The sequence below is a fragment of the Rhagoletis pomonella genome, unplaced genomic scaffold, assembly GCF_013731165.1.
Source record: "Rhagoletis pomonella isolate Grant_MI unplaced genomic scaffold, Rhpom_1.0 Rhpom_scaffold_00002, whole genome shotgun sequence".
Taxonomy (NCBI): Eukaryota; Metazoa; Arthropoda; class Insecta; order Diptera; family Tephritidae; genus Rhagoletis; species Rhagoletis pomonella.
Genome location: NW_023458556.1, coordinates 86,184,317 through 86,208,558, shown reverse-complemented (window position 1 = coordinate 86,208,558; position 24,242 = coordinate 86,184,317). Strand labels below are relative to the sequence as shown.

The 24,242-nt window shown below is 34.9% G+C and overlaps 1 protein-coding gene across 1 annotated transcript in view; it reads left to right on the top strand.

The window, feature by feature from the left end:
• LOC118734135 (WSCD family member GA21586) overlaps window positions 1–24,242 on the top strand; it is a gene marked incomplete at its 5' end in the record, with an annotated part of 276,288 nt that overhangs the window by 62,413 nt on the left and 189,633 nt on the right.

The following is a 24,242-nucleotide window of genomic DNA, read 5'->3' as shown; positions in this document are numbered from 1 at the left end:
ACATTTCTTACAATCATTCAAACAAATTTAATTTCAAATTGAAAAAAACGTTTCTTTGAAAATAATGTAAAATCGCGCCCGGAAGAACCGAAAAGATTGAAAAATCATGATACTTTTTTTTTTCGTCTGGCGATTTTAAAACTGGTTCGGAACTATAGAATTTAGAACTATTTCGGAACTATCGCAAAAGGGATGCAGCGGGGGGCAATTGACACTTCCTAGGACATCGCCTTGTTAAATTTGCCAGTTGTTTGTATGCAAAAGAGATTTATCGCGAACCAGTGCTGGGTCTAAACGTACTACAGGCGCACGAGTTCAGAACTAGAGATTTTCCCCACAGGGTCACACGAATCATGCATGCATGTACGTACATACACACGCAACACACTTTAGTATCGATACGAAAAACAATTTCGTTACCGCACAATAAGTTTTGTTGTATTTAGCCTCTTCCCATACTTCACGATCTGCAGGATTTGCAGGTTTTACAGGAACAGCTGTTTTCGACTTTAATATGCCTTATGTGAACCTGGCGTACGGGAACGACTTTGGACTAAATCCTGCAAATCGTAGACGTTCTGGAACGCACTAATTGATTCACGATGATGGTGCATATACGGAACATACGAGTAACGAGATTATTATGTGAGTAACTATTTGGTACTTCGAGTCAGGGGTTGTATTCGTTACTGAGTAACGGTTTGCTACAGCTCTACTTGTAATTGCCATCTAGCAAAGCAACAACAATTTATAAATAAAATTATGCTTTAAAAAACTAAAACCTCACCATTAGGCGCATCAATATTACATAGTTACAGCCCGAGCCTAATAAAAGGGAGGTAAATAATAAAAAAGCAAATGCTTGGCTGTTGTCGCTGTACTAACAGTTTTTCAAACCCTGATAATTTCTATAGATATTCGCACGATACGAATAATTTTTACGGTATTTTTCCCGTGACAAATAAAAAGTTTTTGACAATTGGAAGAAATACAACTTCGAAAGTCTTTTTAAACGATTTTTCATTTTGCTACGTTAAGGTGTTCTTACACGATATGTATTTGCATGTGTACATGCCACTTTTTACATATGGAATTGCCAACATATCTTGTAAAAGCAAATTAGATTTGTTTCTGTACAAAGCAGATGCACGTACATACGAAATAGAAATGTTTCTATTTTCATCTGACACACAGATAGAATCATCTGAGTTTAGTTTATTTCGTTTTCAAAGAACGTATTTTTAAATAGTTAAATAAAGACTGTGAATTTGACAGCCATACGCAATTACATATGTATTGAAAAAGTCACATTTACAGATGCAATTACATATCGTGTAAGAACACCTTTAGTGCAGTTGCCGAGAAAGTTATGGATACATATACATATACACAAAAATTACTCGTTTAAGGTAATTAGAATAAGGGGCAAAATTTCCCGCAAGGCCGCCCATCAGAAAATTCTGGATCCGCCGCTTCTCGAGCTTCAACTCAGCCGTCGATATCTAAAAAAGTTCCCATATAGATAAATGCGGAAACAAGGAGTAACTTACAAGCATAACGCTTAGGCTGTAGTTCCCTTTACGGTTGTAGTAAAAGTGCGCGTTTTGTGGTGGAGCAATTATTCTTACGTGGGTGCCATCAATATACCCCACAACTCCCGGAATGCCATGTTTAACGTAAAAGGCTCGTGCGATATTCCTGTTTTCCTCCTCGCTTTCGCTCACCTTTATCCACTGCGGGCACAAATGGTGCTCAAAAACAGTCAGCATTTCCGTCAATACTTTGCTGAAACTAGATTGCGCCAACGACACATCGCAGTCTTTACCCACACCCGTCTGGTACCCACCTTCAGCCAAAGATCTTAATCACCCGCTCAGTTTTGCGATGGGAGATATCGCAAATGCCTTCTTTGGTGCCTCCGTATTTGCTGTCAATACGTCCAACAAATATTGGAATCCCGGCTTGTTAAGTCGGTAATACTTTTCAAATCTATGTATGAATGTAATTATTTAAAAATGTAGATATAGAGTAATGCCAAAATCGGGCAATAAAGGGGTAATGACTTGTTCATCCATTTGGACCAATAAGCTAGCAATCAGTGAAATTTTTTAGTTTTTCCAAAAACTGAATTGATTCCTCGCTTAGCGATACATTTTTGTAGTACTGGGTGAAAATTTGTAACTTACAAAGATTGCGGCAACTCGAAGGGATTTACGGCATCACGCAATTTTCGTCGTTCGACCCTCTGCGCCATCAACCGTTCCTCTACCACTAAGCGAAACGCGATGGAATGCATTGTTTTAGTTGTGATGAGCACTTCCAAAACTGACCGTTGTCCTACAAAGGATTAAGCTTTAATTTAGCACTAATGTTTAAATTTCCGGAGCACTAGTTTATTAATAATGTGGGTTCCAAAATTAACAGTGGCAACTGGACCTAGCAAAGGGTACTCTTATCCTATTAGCCCAATTATTTCGGGTTATTACAAGAAAACACGCGATCTAAATTAAAATCTTTCAACTTACCCGTGTAGTTAAAAGATTGAGCTTTAATTTAAAACACAGATACGAAATTTCCGCGCACTACTTTATTAACAACTTTAATCTGAAATGTTCTGTGTGAAACATTTATGTGAAATACACTTTTTTGTGTAAAACACGCAAATTAAATGACGGGAGTTGAGCTGTCAAAATAACTGTCAAACAGCTCTTCGAAAGTTCGAATTTCCTGCTCCCAAATTTTCGGGGAAAATGCTGCTCCCTGGCAGTTTCGAATAGGAGGAAGATTTTATTCTCGATACAATATTACGATGGAATTGAAAAAAGCTTACATTACTGACAAACAAGACGATAATGACATATGCGCTATGCGTTTTTGTATCGGGGCTAAAGAAACCCCTGAGTGGCGTCTTATTTGCATCGCGCCCAAAGGATTTACCTTCCGCCTTAGCCTTGGTTCAGGAAGTTGAGTCAAATCACGAGGGGTATATGTTTGCGATGAATTATGCGAGAAGTTCTGAAAGTAGAGCTCAAACGCAGGAATCTAATATGCGTAGTCAAACGCAGAATAAACTTAATAATAAAAATATTTCTAATGTACCGCCTCAGGGTAAAAATCCTTATTATACCCGGCGTCAGGACTCAAATAACCTACAACCGGTAAAAAAAATGTCCAGCAAAACGCTAGTAATAATAATAATACCCGCATTTTTTTGTAAGCGAGCGACAAAAGAACGCTCAACTCGGATAAAATTTCCTTTTAGCTATTTAAGAAACCCTGCTGGTAGCTGGCAAGAAACATGTGATTAGTTCAACGGGATTTAGACACAAAAAACCATATAAATTAGTAATTATGCGAGGTATTTGCGTAATATATATACTTATTTAAAATATAAATCATGTATATACGAAAACAAAAATTTCCCTCTCCACTTTCCCATTAACAATTCACAATAGAGCAGTTTTTTCACTTAACAACACTACTCTTCAGGTCGCGTATGTTTTAACCAACCTGGCTGACCTCGGATAAATAGCCGAGTTTGTGTTGTTGCTTTGCGTGTATATCGTCATTTAAGCGAGTGTTCTTTTGTAGCTCGGTTGCAAAAGAATGGGCCTAATAATAATAACTTAAACCAAGGACACAAAAGACGATATGGTTCCGAAAGGAATTCAGGACTAAGACGACAGAGAATCAATAAAATTTCAGAGGAAAACTATAAAGATAATGAAGGAAATTCGGACTAGAAAAAGTTAGCGGAGTCGGAAGTAGCTGAGACAGAAGCCTCCGATATAGAGTCCATACATTTTTTAGAGGAAGGTCCCTGCTGCCGTTTCTACAACAGACAATAGCAGGGAGGTCTTTTAAATTTCTAATAGACACTGGGGCTTCTAATAATTACATTAAGCCTCTAAAAGGAATAGGAAACGATGTACCAGTTGACGAGCCTTTTCAAGTAAAATCAATACACGGATTCAATAATATTAAACATAAATAGTATATTCATAACAGTGTTGCTATTCGAGATTTTTAAATTATACTAACTTAACGACAAAAACTGTAACTTTTTGAGCTTAATTGTACTTTTCGCCATTCCGTCAATACATTACCTCCCGTTTTCCTTCAACCAAACATACACTAAGGGTACTCATTTAAAAGCGCAAAACTCTCGCAAACTGGACAAACTGTGGAATTTTAAACCCTCGCAAATGAAATGTCAAAATTTGTATGGAAAGCCATTTGCACAAAAAGGGAAACTTTGCGCGGCAATTTTGTAGCGCAACTTTGCGCAGTGTGCTGTGCAACCCTCAATCAGCTATTTTGTTTACATTTATTTTGGTTTGTGCTCAACGCTTTTTCGAAATAACTGCGGTAAGGCTTAAATATTTACTCAAATTTGAGTTTCAATTGTTCAACTTTATAAATTATGTATAGTCAAATAATTAAATGTCAGAAATTGCATAAAATATAAAATTGTTCTCATGAAACACATGGCGCAAAGTTGCCCAATTGCCCAAATATGAATCTTCCGCGTATATATGAGAACCCTTACTATTTTTTGTCTACTACAGTGAGTTTATCTTTCAGTTCATTGTACTGCTTCAGTTGGTGTAAACTTAATTTAACGTAACTTATCATTGAGATCTCTCCAACTAGCCCATAAAGTCATAGCCACTTTTCTGAGAGAGTCCCGCTAGGTTAAACCAAGTTTCATTAAGTTTACGGTTTAACTTAAGTATACACAAATAAATTCTTAAATTGTTTCCACATTTTTAAAAGTACACCCGCGATAAAATTCTACGGTCACCCAGTTTGAGCTATATATTTAATTTTTTCATATAAAATAAAATGCCAACATTCCTTATATGGTGGAAGGAGCGCAACACCATCAACAAAAAAAAAAAACAAAAATCATTGGTATTTTTTGGACATTTCAAACTTGCACCTTTTAATGAATTAATGGCATTCAAAAATGTTTACCAAACAAATTTTTACGAATTCTGAATAAAAACTGTGAAATTTTGTTGATTTTTTCAATCTTTGAATTTGTGATTTATTTCGTTTTGTTAGAAAATGACCTAAAATTATAAAAGAAATAGCCTAACTCGGGTAACTGTATAATTTTGTCGCGGGATGTATATTCAGATATGAAGACAATAACGACAAAAAATTAATACAGAAGATAGATCAGTTTATATAAGGGAAAATAAATCATATAAAATGAGATCAGTAACACTAAAAGGAGGTTCACAATTTTTAGTTTCAACGCATGAAATTTATGTAAAATCGTTTACTTTCAACCCCCGAGTTATTCAATTACTTAATTTTCTGCAGGATCGTCATTAGGTAAACCGCATTTCCAAAGATTTTTTCAAAATAAATAGCGATGAGGGATATTTCACCCACCGGTGATAAAAAAATTGCAATAACCACAACACTCAACACTAATATTACCATTCACAGTCACATTTACTTTTAAAATTACAAATAAATAAATAAAATTTAAAATTAAAATTCGTTTCGTACCAAATATGAAATGTAGGTATGTTCATTTACTTAAACGCAAACGGATTAATAATCAAAGTGCTGGCAGAGATTTCAACGTTTTGCACAAAAAGTATGTCTGATGTTGAAATTGTACTTAAAATCGGTAAATTGTACTTTAGTACTGTTTAAAACTAATTGTACTGAAAAAAGTACAATTGTACTTAAAATATCAACACTGATTCATAATTGTACCCACATCCAATGGGAGAGTGTCTGATTTTGTTAACAGCGAGATAATAAATATACTAAAAATGGAATTATCCACGTATCCAGGTCCCCTTTCAATAACCCCATATAGGTTGTTGATAAAAAGGTAGTGACGAGTTGAACAACAAGAAAAGACGTCTAGTGATAGACTTTCGAAAGATCAATCAAAACAGTCGATGACAAATACCCCATTCCCAATGTCATCTGTGTAAGGCAAAATATTTTACAACCCTCGATTTAAAGTCAGGGTTTCATCAAATTGAACTCGCGAAGCGGGACCGTGAAAAAACTGAATTTTCAGTAAATAATGGGAAGTACGATTTTTGTGGGCTACCATTTGGACTAAGAAATTAGCCAAGCATTTTTCAGAGGGCCATCGACGATGCCCTTCGTGAACAAATAGGCAAAACTTGTTACGTCTACGTCGATGACGTAATATTTTTTTCTGAAAATGAAGCGGTCCACGTAAAACACATTGACTGGGTTCTGCGTAATCTGTATGACGCAATCATTAGGGTCTCACGTGAAAAGTCTAATTTTTTTTAAAAACAACTGTAGAAAACCTCGGATTCACAGTATCAAGAGGGGGAATCAAGGCAAGTCCGACTAACGTGCAAGCCATGCGGGATTATAGCGAGCCTTCTGCTTTGTTCGGAGTAGGATCCTTTTTAGGCCTAGCCAGTTACTATCGCTGTTTAATTAAGGATTTTGCTTCAATAGCAAAACCACTATCTGACATCCTGAAAGGTGAAAATGGTAAAGTTAGTGCTCAGTAGTCCAAGAAAATTAAAGTTAAACTTAACGAAAGGGAACTACAAGCCTTTGATAAATTGAAAGAAATATTGATGTCGGAAGATGTCATGCTGCTTTATCCAGACGTTGGGAAACCTTTCGATCTAACGAAAAATGCTTCGTCACATGGTCTAGGAGCAGTTTTGTCTCAGAATGAAAGGCCTATAACGATGATTTCCAGAACACTGAAAGATAAAGCGTTGCACTTCGAAACCAATGAAAGAGAATTGTTGGCCATAGTATGGGCCTTAAAAAATCTCCGAAACTACCTTTACGGAGTTAAAAATCTCAATATTTACACCGACCATCAGCCTCTCTCAATTACGGTTTCAGACCGAAATCCAAATGCGAAAATTAAAAGCTGGTTCAGAAACAGAAACAGAGTCAATCTTTCTGAAACAGAGTCAATCCGAAATGTACCCTGCAGGGAAAGCTACCAGTTGTGAACCAGAATGCTACCAGTCTGCGTTTCAGACCAACTAGTTCACGTTGTATCCTTTTTCAGTGTTAGCAACTGGTATTTTTAACATGGCGGTGTCATAGGAGATGTCAATTGTCCGCTCCTGCATCAGCACACTACCAGTAGAAATGCTAGTAGCATCATACCAGCTGACGGGATCGACTGCCTATTCATCCCCCGTGAAAAGTATAAGTATGTAATTTTGCTCGCGGCGCTGCAACAGTGGCAATGGTCGACAGAGTAAAGCTTTGGCACGCCAAATCAAGAAATCCGAGTTCGAATCTCAGTGAGCGAATCTTTTATTTTATTTTTTCTTTTACTTTTTTATTTATATCTCTTGTTGTAATTTTTAAATTTATTGTTTTAAAAAGAACAATAAATTATTTATTTTCATTTTTTTATGTTATTTGAGTACCCTGCAGGGAAAGCTACTAGTTGTGAACTAGAATTCTACCAGTTTGCGTTTCAGCCCAACTAGTTCACGTTCTATCCTTTTTCAATGTTAGCGACTGGTATTTTTAACATTGCGATGTCCTACGAGATGTCAATTGTCAAGCTATGCATCAGCATCTCTAGTAGAAATACTAGTAGCATCATACCAGTTGATGAGATAGTCTGCCAATTCATCCCCTATGAAAAGCATTAGTATGCCTTTTTGCTCGCGGCGCTCCAACAGTCGCAATGGCCGACAGAGCAAAGTACTCGCGTGGTATGCCTGAGGTACCCGGTTCAAGCCCTGGCGTAGGGAAAATTTTTTAATTTTATTTTTTTTTATAATTCTTTTATTTATATTTTTTATTTCGGTTTATGTATGTTATTCTTAGATTTAATAAAAAAAATATTTTTTAATATAGTTTTTATGGCACAAGTATTTCTTCCCATATATTTGTGTCTTTTTTTTTGCAATGCAACTAATTACAAGTTTTCTCGATACAACAATCATACGATGTAACCAAACAATGAATCGACTATATCATGTCTATGTTATCTCAATCGATTTTCAGGTGAAGGAAAATTTAGAAACATGAAAATTTCAAAATGCGATATCTCAGCGAAAAAAAATGATATTTGAGCAACAAAACGCCATTTGAAAGAAGAAGACTTGTACTTAAAGATGCCAGCCTATTATTTTGGTGAAAGAAAACATCTGCAAGGCTACATAACCTCAAATATGGGCAAAAACGGTGTTTTTTGCACATTTAAGTTAGGATAACCAGGAAACCAGAGCTGATAGAGTAATTCTGAGGCCAGATTTGGATTCAGCGCATCATAAACCTTCGGAAATATATAGTCTGGTTTCTGGGTCTGAATGTTGGTTAAATTTTGTCGGCCTGTGTAATAGTTCATGAACTGGAATTTGTGCATACTGGTTCAGCTTTTCACTGCAGGGTAGTTAAACCGGACGTTGTTAACGCAATTCATTGCCGGTATTAGCGCACATCCAACATAATCTCGTTGAGTTGTTTCCAACAACAAAATTCTGGTATGCTAAGATATTCGTAACAGATATTTTCGATAAAAACGAATAAAAGGAAATTGTAATTTCGGAGCATAATCGAGCGCATAGAGCTGCTCAAGAAAATTTATCTACTTAGTCTTATACCCTTTTGTTGTTCCTTCTTCCAGTTGAATTGAAATAAAAGAGAACACATTAAATTAAGGCTCTGCGTTTTTAACACGGAATTATCAACATTTTTAAATTGCATAAATTTTTAAGGCAATGGCACTCGATTGGTACATTTGTACAGATTAGTACATATTTATGTTGGGCTATTGGTACAAAATAAAAAAATGGGGAATGTTTTTGTATTCAAAAGATTGGTACAATACAGCGATGTTATATGTATGTATTGCAAAATTTCAAAAAATTAATTTTCGTGATAGGGGTAAAGAAAAATATTTGGGATACGATTTGCACCCAATTTTTGGCAAATACCCAATCGTGTGACACTGCCTTTAAACTTGTATTTATACGGATCATGTTAAAGAATGAACTATAAAAAACTAACCAAAATTAAATAATAACAAAAATAATATTTTAAAACTTGTGAAAATTTGGTGCGGCTATAATTTTTTCGACTACTGTACATTAGACTGGATCACCAAAAAAAGTTGCGGTATATTTTAAGACTTCTACCAAAATATTTCGGAAAAATATTAAGACTTACGTGAGCTGGACCGGTTTGAAAATACCTCTAAAAATTGTTTTTTTTTATGAATAAAAATATTTTTTTAAAGGATTTTTTGGAAAAAATCCCTTCAAATGACAAAACAGTTTAAGCTTAAAAATATTAAAAAATTGTATCAACCGAATCATAATAATGAGATTTCTGATGCTGTTTTTTAACGTTTTTCAAAGATTTGTGTAAGAAAAACATGAATGACTGCTCCAAAACTTTACCGATATAGACTTATGAGGTATCAGTGGAAAGGTATTTTCTCACCCTTTTTATTTCTTTGCAACAAAACTCATTCACGTCCCATTTTTTTCTTTATTCAATACCAACAAATTTTAATTCAACATGGAATGACACTCCTTTACCTTACCTTCCTCTTTCATACTTTGAATGAGCTTATTCGCAAATAAATTAAAAGGGTGAGAAAAGACCTTACATCATAAGTCTAAATTGATAAGGTTTTAGCTGAGTTGTTTAAGTTTTTCCTAAACAAGTCTTTGAAAAAGTGCAAAAACAGCATCTAAAATCTCATTATTATGATTCCGTAAACAATTTTTTTATAATATTTTTATGCAAACTTTTTAAGCTCAAACTGTTTAGTCATCTGAGGTAATTTTTTCAAAAAATATTAAAAAAAAACTGTTTTTATCAAGGAATGAAACCGAAACCCAAACCGAAACCGTAACCGTTTAAAACCGTTTCTTTTTTCAAAACCGAAACCGAAACCGTAACCGTTATCTTGACCTGAAAAGGAACGATACCGAAACCATTTCAATCACAGGTTTCAATCGGTTTCCAGAAATTTACAAAAATAATAAATAAAAATTTCTTTGAAATAAATGATTTATTTAACCAAAATCAGCAACATTTTGCTAAAATTCTTGTTAAGTAGTAAATAAGTATGGCAAGGTAACTTTTCGCAAAAATCTGCTGATGACTTTGTTGTTGTGAATCGATAATCGATTAATTATATTTAAGTAGTTTCTTTCCCGTACGCAATGCGAGATCCCGCGTGTGCCCAAAATAGCCCAGAAATCATGCCTGTACTCAACAAAATGGGTAATAGCGAAAATTCGAGCGTATTCGATCGTAAGTGTATTCATCTTCCTGCCCGAAATAGCCCGAAATTTTCTCCGAGTAAAAATGTATAAAGTGTCAAAGTGCATATCAGCTGTATTGTGTTTACATGTTGCCTGCATTTACTTGGTGCTTTTAAGGAAAAGTGAATGGCCTGTTGATGTATTTTCAATCTATGTACTTAAAATCAAATTTGTGAAACCAAAATTCAATTTCCAAGTGTTTGCATTTAATACCATGTTCTGACCGACAACCAAAACATTTTTCCTTCATTTTCTTTTCATTTACAACCTTTAACTTTCATTCTTATTTTGCTTTGGCCAGGCAATTAACAATAAATCCGAAATGGCGTATTAAAGATGATAAAATATGACTTCCACTTCGATAAATAATCGAAAAAAAAGTTTTAGCAACGAAAACATGTTTCCGATGTCGGTCAGAACATGGTATAAGTGACAAAAACAAGAACAACGTGAATCAGTTGTTTCTCGACTTGTGGGCACGAAATGTGGGTTTTTGCGTTTCCGTACTTCTGAACTTTGTTCCATTTTTGAAAGAAAATGTTTCTCTTATTCTCTAATTACCAAATCCGGTCCGGATTGTTAGGGAAAGAACCTAGTGTTGATATTATCAGTGAACTGTAATTTTCGATTTTCTTTCCTCAACGTTTAAGACATTGTGATTTAAATAATATCAACAAAATTTCTGTGAAAAACCGAAACCGGAACGAAACCGAAACCAAAACCGAAATAAATTTTGAAGAACGAAACCAAAACCGAAACCGAAACACTTGGCAAAACCGAAACCCAAACCGGAACGTTATTTTGAATCGGTTTCATTCCTTGGTTTTTATTAATAAGAAAACTCAATTTTTGGAGTTATTTTCAAATCGGTCTAGCTCACGTAAATCTCAATATTTTTTCGAGATATTTTAGTGGAAGTCTTGAAATGTAATAGATTTTATAATTCCAGTGGAAAAACAGTACCGATTTTTTTGTATGGGGAGTGATGCAGTCTACTGTACATATGTTGACTATGATTAATCGGCCGTGCTATCATAGTAGCACAATGCCACTAAGTGCATTTTAAAATTTTCAGGCAATAGCCTCATGCGCTTATCGATTATATTTTTTGTTGTTTGTGTGAAATATATTATTTTTTTCAGTATTTTTCTTTTAACCAAACTATGTTAAAATAAAAGTAAAAAAAAAAAACAAGTAAGAAAGTCTAAGTTCGGGCGGAGCCGAACATTAAATACCCGGCGCAAGTATTAAATATATGATTTTCACCTTTCCGAGAGCTACCGCTTCATGGTAAGCCGAGGTGTATCAATTTTGAGTAAATTAGCGTCCTTAAACTTCGAAATATTGAAGTTTCAAGCATTTCTGAAATTTACCGTTATATGAAAAGCGGCCGTAATTTTGGTCCGATTTCAATAGTTTCAACGTTTTGCTTTTATGTGGCAAGCACAATAACCATACCGAGTTTGGTACAAATTGGTAGAACGGCTACCGAGATCATAAGTGGGCGGTTCCACGCCCATTTTCCAAAAATTTATCATAAGCGTATTTCTTGATAAAGAATTGTTCCAAAAGTCAATTTTGAATAAATTAGCTTTAATATTTACTGATTTATCGAAGATTTCGTATTTCTCCAAATTACCGTTATATGGGATGTGGGCATGGTTATTGTCAGATTTTTAAAATTTTCGGCCATTTGGTATGGAAGAAATTTGTTAAGCGGTTACCAAGATATACACATGCCATAAGTGGGCGTGGCTACGCCCATTTTAAAAAATTTATATTATTCTTATTTTTCGTCTAAAAGTTATTGTAAATATCAATTTTGAGTGAAGTCTCTTCAATAGTTACTAAAATATCGCAGTTTTCGTATTTCTGAAAAATACCGTTATATGGGAGGTAGGCGTGGTTATTGTCCGATTTTGCCCATTTTCAATACCATCCGTCCTACGCCCGAAAAAGTGCACGTACCAAGTTTCGTTAAGATATCTCAATTTTTACTCGAGTTATCGTGTGCGCAGACGGACGGACAGACAGTCACCGCTTAATCGATTTCACTTTTCATGCTGATCATTTATGTATACATTTGTCTATATCTATCTCGATTCGTTTTGCCTGTTACAAACAACCGTTATGTGAACGAAGTTATAATACCCTTGTGCACAAGTGCGCTCGGGTATAAAAATATTTTGCCAGAACATGAATGAAGCATCTTTAAATTCCGGAACTATAGGATCAATTTTGTTAAACCATTTTTATGTGCACATAGTCAACGCCCCACCCTTATACAACACCCGAACGGACAGGTAGAGAGATACATAGCACCTTGTTGGAAATCGCAAGGTGTCCCAAACTCGAAAGAAAAATTAAGGACACAGTTGAACTAACAATACAAGTGACAATAGAATATAATACGACCATGCACTCGGTCACTGACCAGAAACCAGTTGATATAAAACACTCAGCCACAGATGAGTTCAGAGAATAAATAAAAAATAAAGTGAAAACGGCTCAAGAGGTTCAGTTACAGAAACACGATCAGTCAAGACGAGATAGAGCTTTTGAAGTAGGGGAAAAGGTATTAGTAAAAACGAGCAAAAGATAAGCAAATAAACTTACGCCGCTATGCGCAGAGGAGAGAATAGAAGCTGACTTGGGGACAGCCGTAAAAGGGAGGGAGGTCCATCAGCACAACTTAAGATAGATAAAAATAAAATACATAGTGGAGAAAAACATTTTCCAGGATCTTATTTGTGATGATCTCACTAATGTCAACTACGGCAACTAGGCTCGCCGATTACACTCACTCGAAATATATTCCGGTTTTAGACGAAGTCGTTATCCTTTGGCAGGACTACGGATACTTCAGGCATACAACTAACTTAGCTGCATATTCTAAAATTGTGGATGAGACAATACGATTGGCTAAAGGTTTTCAACAAGAACACCTGAGGAAATTTGCGGAATTAGACACCCAACATTTGGAAACACTACTGACAGCTATAAGAGTGCATCATACACCAGCAAAAAGCTTGAATTTCTTAGGAATCGCCTTGAAAGTAATAGCCGGCGCACCAGATTTCGATGACTTCTAACATGTGAAACTTAGGCAATCTCAACTCAGTGAGTCAAATAATAGGCAAATTGTAATAAATACAAAAATTCTAAATCAATTTAATAAATTAACAAATAGGGTGAATAGCATGTTAGCAAACATGAAAGAAGAGTAAATTGAAAACTCGCACCTTTATGAAATTTTAAGGACAAGAAACAGAATTTTAATAATTGAAATACAAAATTTGATGCTTGCGATACCACTTGCCAAAATTAATATTATAAATTCTGCAATTCTTGATGATAACGATTTAAAGCTGATAGTAAACGAGCAATTCGCTAATATTAGTGCAACAGAATTGATGGATGTATCTAGTGTTAAGATTTTGCAAAATGAAGATGTAAGTATTTTTCCCGTCTCGCATAATGGAATAGTGCTGTACCTTGCTGAGGGCAACATATTATTGCAGAGCAACAATAAGAACAACATTTTGTAGGAATTCAATTAAAATAGACGTGTGCTCAGCAGTTGCATTCCAGATAAAAGCACATTGCAGTATTCAACCTGATCATCGAAATTCCGTAGTAGTGATCGACGAAGGCATCATTATAATAAATGACCGACCAGCAAACGAGAGGGAAGCAGATGGTACAGTAAAGACCATATCTGGTACGCACTTGCTCACATTCGACAACCAGGTTTGGATCAATGAAATCATGTTTGTGAATCGTAATACTTTTCCAAGAAGGCAGCCAGGCATAGCAACGTCGCCTCTTTTAAACATTACTGATCACCAGAAAATACTCAGCCTGCCGTTTTTGCGTCGAAAATTTGCACTAAATAAATGAAGTAAAAGCAAAGATAGCATCCCTGTCATGCGGCATAATACTCTCGATCTTTACGATTTGCTACGTCATCATTAAGCTGGAAAGAACACTTTTTGATAAAACCAAAAAAAAATAGCGAGATCTCCAAAACGTCACAAAAACCTAAGATTGACCGAGGACGGTCGTCACTTACGGGGGGAGGATTTATCGCCAGCCACTTCAACTGAGCGTCAACAGCAACGGTTCCCATAAAGTCGTGGGAAACCATTTATGCTGGCATTGTGTGTCGAACAGCTACAGTAACCAGCATCGGAAGCATTTACTTCAACCACTCTCAGGCCGTGGTTATGCCCCCAATTTTAATAGGCAATCAAAAGAGAAAAATTTCGGTGATTGGTGAGAAGTGGTTACGCTCTATTTGCTGATTGGCGAGCACAGGATTGCTTCTTAAGAAATGCCTTTTTCCATTTCATACAATTTCGCACACAATGGCCGCACTGAAGTAAAAATGCAACTAAAAATGCATCAAAATTGAAGCCGGAAAATGAAAAATGGAAGAACAACTTAATATTTTTTCTTTCTTTAATATTTAATTTTTATAATGATAGTTTTTTTAATATCTACTTTATAATAATAATAATAAAAAAATATTTTTTACTATTCTAATATTTAATACTAACACTTTTTCGCAAAATAGCGTATTGCCACCCTGAAAAATTGGCGTGCTGGCTGTTCGGTTCACCCAGCAAATCGTGCTGGCTGTTCGATTTCGAAAATTCTCTCACTCCGTGCTGTGCAAAACAACAATTGCACAGTGATTGCCAATCGAAATTGGTGACGTAACCACGGCCTTACTTAGCAGATGGCGCCTTAATGTCGTGGGAGTACGAATATGCTGACATGCAGAATCAGCATAGAAGGTCAGTGCTGACAGTTTAGTATTTTTGAGGCTAGATCTAGCTTTTTTCTTTGCCGTTTAGCTTCGAAATTTAGGATATATCTTCGTGGATTTTTTGTAGCCTTTTCATATTTTCAAACTAGCATTTTTTTAAGACAATCCTCCACAATATTTGTAATAGCACTAAATTATTGTTTAGGAAAACCCAGTAAATCTAGTTTATGTATAAGGAGCTCATGATTTACAGAGTCAAATGCTTTACTAAAATCAGTGTAGATCACGTCAGTCCATCCATTAATCCATTAATTACTAAAGAAGTAAACTCAAGCAAGTTGGGTAGGCGTTGATGTTCGACGTACAAAACCATGCTGACAAGGTGATAACAAAGAACTGCACAGGTGCTGAAGTTGGCAGGTAATAATCTGTTCAAAAGTTTTAGGAATAGCTGAAAGCTTAGTTATGCCCCTATATTTTGCAAAATTTGACGTGCTACCCTTTTTATGTAGAGGTATAATAAAAGATTGCTTCCAAATTGATGGAAATGACGCTGATTCTAGTGATAATTTAAATAGTTTTAGCACACAACTAGGAACACCATCAGGACCCGGAGAAAATATCGAATTCAACGCTTGAAGACTACGCAAAATAATATTATTATCAATAACAGGATTGAGAATGCAGTTAGAATGAGCTAAATTATACGGATAGTGAGCAGATCGAAAACTTTTAGGTGAATAGGTCGATTTAAAGAATTCTGCAAATAAGTCCGCAATAGTGTAATCAGAACCAGCATTCTTGCATCCAAAAGAAAATGCAGAAGGAAATCCAGCAGTTTTCCCCTTGGAATTAACAAAACTATAAAATTTTCTCGGATTGTTGAAAAATTTGATTTTACAGCGGGCTAAGTAGTCATTATAACATTGCTGATTTAGACAATAAAGGTTAGAACGAGCGACCAAATAGTTCGAAAAGGCAGCAGTTGCTCCAGATTTCCTAAAACGCTTATAGAGCCTAGATTTGATGTTTTTAAGCCTCACAAGTTGTCTAGAGAACCAAGGCGGCTTACACGTTCCAACACTAACATAACAAAGAGGGACGCGGCTGTCAAAGAAGCAATCAAGTGACCTGTAAAATATGGAAGTTGCTATTGCAGGCGTAAAGATCAGACCAGTCGTGGTGAGCAATCATTTTATTAAGCTTAATAAAGTTTGCTCTATGAAAAAATCGAGAACGAGGTTTACGTTCTACTCTTAATACACCAGTAACCAGTGGCTGGGCAATATCAAGTACTATCTCCAGCGTAGGATGTAGAGGATCCTCTGGAAGGGATAAAGAGAAATTTGAGTGAGAGCAATACCCGCCAAATCGTCCACAAATACCAAGTCCAGCATCTTGTTTTTGCAATTTAATACGTTCTTAACCTGTACGAGACATGTATCTAGCAGACATCGAAGAAAGTCATGCTGAGGGGTGGGAGTCAAAGAGTTTGAGTCACTAATATTAATCCAGCTTATTGATGGCAAATAGAAGTCACCAAGAACTACTAAGCGCTCTTTATCGCAAATGAGAATATAAATTTTGTATGGCTGAGTTGTGATGATTATAAACATTCATATCAGATTGAGGCGGAATATACGAACAAGAAATAAATGCGGAATGAAAGCTTTACTGCTATAAATTCAATATCAGACACATTGTCCAAAAGCAACATATCAGATGAAAGGCTCGAGTCCACGGCAATAAGCACACCTCCTGCTCTAGAGTTACGATCATGCCTATAAACTACAAATTTGCTTGAAAATAGCTCGGAATTAAAATTATCAGACTTTAGCCAAGTCTCCGTAAAAACGATCACTAGCTGTAAATGCAAAGCTATTAAGAAAAAAAGAATTTAATTTGGATCGTAACCCACGAACATTTTGGTAATGAATAATAAGACTGAACGAATTAGAATTAAAGTCTGTAATGTTCCTACGATATTGCCTTTTGAGTTTTTTGACTTCTTTACTGCTGGAGGTTCAATATTTGATTTTCTTTTATACAGATGTACCACAGAATGTTCAGGCCAAAAAGAAAGATCAAGTACTCTATCAACATATGCGTCAGGAACTGATATTTTAAAAGAAGAAATGTCTCTCTTATATTTAAAGTTAAAATATAAACTTCGATATTGGTAGTAGGTGTAAGATAAAGCTTAGAGCGCACGTAATGAATGATATCTGCTTCAGTCAACGATGCATGAAGCCTTGATACAAAAACGGTCCTACGAGGCGCGACGGCAGTCACCTCTCTAGGAACAACAGGTGGAATTCCAGATGTTGTAAACGAAGACATTGTCAGTTGAGGGGCTGCGGGCACGTTAACAATTCTAGGATCGTAAGCCGCAATATCGATGCTATCTCATTGGTGGTAGCGGCAACACTTGTAACATTAGAGGCTACCTAAGAGCGAGTAGATGTAGTTATTGGAGTTTGAGAAACAAGCGGTGAGCCTAATGAGATTGTCGTAGGTATCAATGCAATTTGGTTGGAGGTAGCGGCAGCACTAATTTCACTAGAGACTAACAAAGTGTCCGTAGATGCAGTTGTCGGAATTACAGTAGGAACTTCCTTAGCAATATATGTCGCGGGAGTATTCAAACCAGTCAGCGAAATAGATTCCACAGGCATAAGAGGAGAGCTTTGCACCATACTTGATAACATATAAGAACTTGTCTGAATTTCTAGATTGTACTTCTTTCGTTTCGGCGATTCGCAGATTACTTTCAGTTTTTTAAAGTGAGCTTCTATGGCCTTAAATCGTTCTTGAAGATCGCGGAATTCAAATAAAATATTATTGAACTCCTTCTGAGTTTGCCTTATAAAAGCACACATATCGTTTTCTATGGTGTGGCAATTTAGTCCAATTTAGTCCAATTTTATTAGTTATTAGATCACCACACGACCACCAATATGTCCCATGCCGGTGCAGGCGACGTGAGCCATATTATCACAAAGCCAACAGCTGACATATGTATCACCTCTGGTTATTTTCTTTTGGTTGGTACACTTCTTAAAAAAAACAATGCAACATAATGAACCAATAGGCCGAATAAGGGTTAGCAAGAATAAAAAGTGCGAAGCAGAATAAATTTTCGTTTGTAATTTGTTATTTGCTTTGTGTATGCAAAATATACAACAAATATACAACACCAACAAAACAGAGCTATGCGAAATCCAATGCGGTCAGCGATCAGTAAACACAGCAGAATGTGAAAAAGCACACAAAGATCAGCAAATAGCAACAACTGTTGCACAGTTTATGTAAATTTTTTATAGACTGCTATTATCACACTTTTAAATGAGTAAATCGCATTAAAAGCAGAGATGCTCAACAAACTATATGAATCGACTTCGTTTTGTTGATGCGCTAAAATAACTTATCAAAATAATTTCGTTTCGTTTCAGAGCTGAATTAACGAAACAAAACTCAATCGTTAACGTTGAAACGAAATGAATCATCAACCGTTAACATCGAAACAAAATAAATCAACGAAAAGTTGTTGTTGTATGCCATTGCCAGCTCACTATTAACACCTAGCACCTAAATGCATGCTACAGCTTCAGCATTAACGATTGTATTTTTTTTCGTTAAAAACCAAAATTATTTTGATAATTACCTAAACGATAAAAAACTGAATCGTTTCAACAGAAACGATTGCTTTTTTTGGTAAACGCTAAAATTAACGTTACGATGCATCCTTGATTAAAAGCCACTGTCTTAATCATTTATGAATGTGGTTACAAGTAAATTATTAAGGCTGGTTTTCATTAGGTCAAAATCATTGGCGCATATTCATAGTCATATTTAGTACTCAACTAAGTCGAAACTATTCTAAGTCACAACTAAAGCTATTCATAGTCGCCTTAGTTTCGACTTTTCAGGCTAAGTACCAACTTTAAATTTAGTTTCGGCTGCAGCTGCAACTAAGTCGTAACTAGGAAGAAGTATTTTATCAAATTAAGGGAAAACAGACGAAATGTGTAAAAATTAAGTTGATAAAGGGTGATTTTGATAATATTGAATAATCTCCAATTAAAATTTACAAAGATCGATCCATTTTAATCGGAAGATGAAATTAAATGCGTATTACAATTCGAATAAAGCTACATCACAATTTTATAATTGGAATAATTTAGATAAATTTTCAAATAATAAGCCAGTTTCAAGCTAGTTCTTTTAAAGTAAATTTGTGCATAACATCTAGATATCTACTATTTGTATGTTTCACAGCATGCTTTCGATAAACATCGACTTCACATCACTGCGGTTGTTCTGGCTATTTCACACAGTTAACAAGAAAATTATACCTTATTCTTTTGCATAATCATGCAATGAAAATAAAAATTACATAAACGGATGATCAAACTTGACATTATTTAATAAAAATGTAATTTTTCCAAAATATCGTAAAGAAAAATCGATACATTTTCACACTCGTTTTGCTATATCGTAAACTAAGTCGAAACTACTTAGTAGAAGTCTGAAATGCGACTATGAATAGAGGTAAATTTTAAGTTGGTACTTAAATTTAAGTTGCAAATTTGTTAGTTTCGACTTCGTTGCTGGACTATGAATACGCGCCATTGACATCAAAAACTGCCTTCATCTGATAGCTGTTCATTTGATGTCAAATGCGTTTTCATTACATTTTAAAAACTGACCAAATGTCGATACCGCAGTGCATGTCAAAGACTGTCGTCAAATTTCGGTGTCAGATGATTGACATTCCATTTTCATTACTGATGTCAAATGTGATGTCAAATTTTTACAAAAAGTGTAGAATACTGACCTTTTAGCTATAGAAAAACCAAAAATGTAATTGAATAGAGATCTTCATGCTGATTTTAACCTTACCAAAATTATTTAGCGCAAGTAAGAAATTAAGAAGATATAGTAGGTTAAGTTAAATTTTTCGATATTTTGAAATATCAATATCTTATGAACTACATAACCGATTAAACAACTACAAACATCAAAATAAAGATGATTAGTTTATCTTTCGGTTGATGTACATAATTTTTCTGATTTTTTATATTTTGGAGTCAGAAATACAAAAAAACCAAAAAATTTAATTTTTTCATTCAATTACCTTTTTTGAAGAAAATTGCATAATTAATGTTACAGAAATTTATATTATTTAGAAAGTACAAGTTATTACCTTATATAAAAAGGTTTGTTATAGGGCAAAATTTAACGAAAGTAGTGGAAATAATCGAAATAGTATATATATTTTCTTTAAATATCGCTTACCAAAAATTTGTTTTAAAAAATGGTTATAGTAAATACGTCGTAAAAAAGCTATTAAAATTATCTTTGAATTGGATTCAATACTTTTCTAATCGGTCAAGTCGTTTCCGAGATATTTAACAAATAAAAAATAGGAAAGCTGAAGTTTAACCTGTTATATTTTCTGTGTTTTTTACTTGCCCCAAATAATTTGGATATGGTTAAAATCAGCGTGAAAAGTTCTATCGTTCTGCATTTTTGGTTTTTTTGTAGCTAAACGGTCCGTATTGTAGCTAGAATCAGCTGTTCGCATGGCAAAAGAAATCAAAATTGCCAACATGTTGGCAAATACATTTTGGTTGTCAAATGCTGCCACATCAGCGGCGAGGTCCGTTTACATTTGGATGTCATTTTATATGACCGTGTGTGGTGATATATGACAACAAACGCAAATGACACCAGATCACAACCAGTTTTCATTATTTTGACAACATTTGGCGTCAAATATGACCTAATGAAAACCAGGCTTTAGTAATATATTTATGAATGATTAATGAGGCTTCAAGCGAATCGAAAATAGATTAAATAAACGCAGCGCATATAGGAACACGACCACGCTACTTGACAGCTGTATCCTTCATATTTTATGGAATTTTTGTATGGATTTTTGGAGTGTTTTTTTTCGTATTGTAAAAATTTGCCTGTTTCACACATATCTAATAGGTTTCCACTGTGTTGTAGTGGTAAGCAGTGCGCGCTTCCACTCCGAAATACCTGAGTTCAAGCCCTGATCAAAGCAACATCGCAAAAAGATATAGAGAAAAAGGTTTTTTCTTAACAGCGGTCGTCCCTCGGCAGGCAGTGGCAAACCTCTGAGACTATTTTTTCCAGCTTCTCATAAAAATACAATCGCCGTTCGGAGTCGGCGTAAAACTGTAGGTCCCTCCGCTTTGTGTGACAACATCAAGGCGCACTCCACAAATAGGAGGAGAATTATTATTAATAGTTTTTCTTATAATTACAGAACCCTCTGTTTTTTTATAAAAAACAGCTTGTCTATTTTTCACCCGATTTTACAAATCAAACATGAGAAATGGATTTATAGGCCTTTAAACATACGTATAACAATCTATTGGTAGACTTCGATTGTTGGGTGTTTTTTGTAGCGTAAAATTAAAAAAACCCTAACTTTCTTTCTAAATTTAACCATCGCTTCAAACATTATACTGTTACTCGGTAGAGTCGACAACCCAACTGATAAGTTTTGTTACATGTACATAAACTAAGATCACACTGCTTGTTAAAAAACTCTAGTGAGAAAAATAATAAGGTTGTCTGTGAAGAAATCAAAAAATAGGACTAATAGAAATATGTGTTTCTTTATTTTATGTTATTAAAAGTACGATGCCTGTGTATATATGGGAGGTTTATAAAGATTAATCGATTATACCTTTTGCCTTTCAAGTGCTTATTTAAATAGTTTATACGGAAATGCATGCTGCACTTAAAAAATAGCTTTTTCACATTTATTGGAAGGTATATTTCATGGCTGTGGGATAATAATTTTTCGGAGAAGTTTGTGGTGCCAGAAATTACTTCGCCTTTAAATATTTGAAATATCCAACTTATTCAGCATAACCTGCACCGCTGGTGAAAATTCAAACGCCAAGTTTTAGAAAAAAACAATTTTTCACAAAAATTTAAACGGAAAATAAAAAAAAACAATGTTACAAGCAAATAATAAATGGCCAAATTGCCCCCAAAATATATGCAAATACTTCCAAAGAAGCAACATCTAAAACGTTCAACGAATAAAGGCAACATTGTGAAATATAAGGCAGCCGAATGTCAGAAAATGAACAGAGAATGCTGCCGTATTACTTCACCTGTTTAATGAGCCATGGGTCAGACCTATGTACAGCTTTTTAATTACTATTTGAGCATCGATTCTCTTTATAGGAAGACGTTGAACATTTCTGCTGCAAATCCCTATTGAAGGAGCCTACTCTTTGACTTTGAATAGCAAAAGAAGAGGGGCGTACGGGACAGTTTTAGCAAAAAAGTTTTTAGCCAAGGTTTCAATGAATATCCCCATGGAACAAATATTGCCCGACAAGTAAATAAAATAACTTTTTTTTTGATATATTTTCTAAAAATAAATTTTCCAAACAGCTTCATTTGAAATCAAAATCATCAAAACCAAATCACGAAAAAGTGGTTTAAACTGTGCACACTTCTTTCATGTCTAGTAGTTTTTTTAAGATTGGTCCACAAAATAATAATACAGAAAGAAACAAACGATCAAGTAGAAGTGGGAATTTGCACAACTGCCCATTTATAGCTCGGTTATATAGCTTGAGAAATAATAGGTTTAAAGACACTTTTATCAAAGTTGATAAATCTGACTTTGAACCAGTTTTGTTACACAACTACTCTTATGTGGGGCAAAAAATATTTACTTAAATTTGTAATTTTATTTGCCAAATAAACATTCGCATTCGCAAAAGCTCCACATTGATTATTGCGAATGCGAAAGCGAATGTTAAAATTAATGCGGAAGCTCCGCGGTTGTGAATGCGACATGTACATGTCGTTGAATTGTTTTTGAAATACAGTATCATGACTTCGGGAACCCATCAAACATGCCTTCAGCAACAAATCAAACGGATTTCAGCAACAAATTAACTGCGGTGTCTTGCCTTCGCCAACAGTGTTGCCAGAACTTTTCAGGGCGACCGGCTAGATTGGACAAAAAAACGGCTAAAAACGGCTTAAATGTTTCAACCAGAATTAATTTTTTTTAAATACATAAACTACAATTAGAAAGACTAGTCAATCCATTGAATTTTTTTTGGTTAATAAAGATTATTTATACATAGCTAAGCTGTAAACCACTTTATTTTTGTTTAACAAAGGAAACTGTCGTTATACGTAGCTGAGCTTTACATCAGAAGTCATGTTTGTATTACTTAAATATAAAAAACAGAGATAAATTACAAACATATGGCGTTTTCTTTTCTACTAACCAATTTTGCCTTCTTATAAATATTGGATCATTTTCAGTAGGTTGCGTTTTGTCCCGCAAAATGGCTATATTAGCTGAAAGTATGGCACTTTTGCTTAGTCGGAGGGCAATATTTTGAGAAATGAACACGTAAAGCTGTGAAAGCAGAAGGCATTGACATTCGTTGTTGTTGCCGACCACTTCACTTTTAACAAGTTTATGACATTTAACTAAAATCATGCCACCAGATTCACTAGCAGAAAAATTGTTGTTTCTTAAAAAAGTAGAAAAATTTGAGAATTTGAAGTTAGTGAAGTTGGATGAAAATATTAAAAGTGTTGCGCGTTTCCAAACTGCCAGAATTCGGTACACCTGAGCAAACGTTCGAATATAAAGTTTTTTGCTTTTCCGAGGTAGGGTACGTAGGTTGATAACAAATTGCTGACGCAAAATATCTTTAAACCTCTGAAAGATGTACCATTATCCGTGGAACAGGAAAGAGGTCGATTTAAAATGGTGCCTGCAACTTGTAACAGTACCAATTTTTGGATTCTCGGATTTGGATTCTGATAAAGATGTGGTGCTGCTAAAAATATATATACAAAAATATAAGCACGAAACTATGTATTTGTCACAAGAGTTATCCACATAAAATGAAAACTACTGCAGTTTTATTTTATGAAATTAAAAAAGTATGTTTGCACCATGTATTGTCTTCCCAGAGAGTTTTGCTCCACATCGAAATTCGTGCTCTTTTATTTTCTAAGTGTAGCGAATAAAACTTCACACTTAAATTTAAGACATTCATAACAAAAATTTTATGCAGAAAATTCCCGCTACGTTCTCCCAAATATAAACTGGGACGCAAAATTGAAGCAAGTTTTGCCTATTTTTCTTTAGTTTATTTAATATT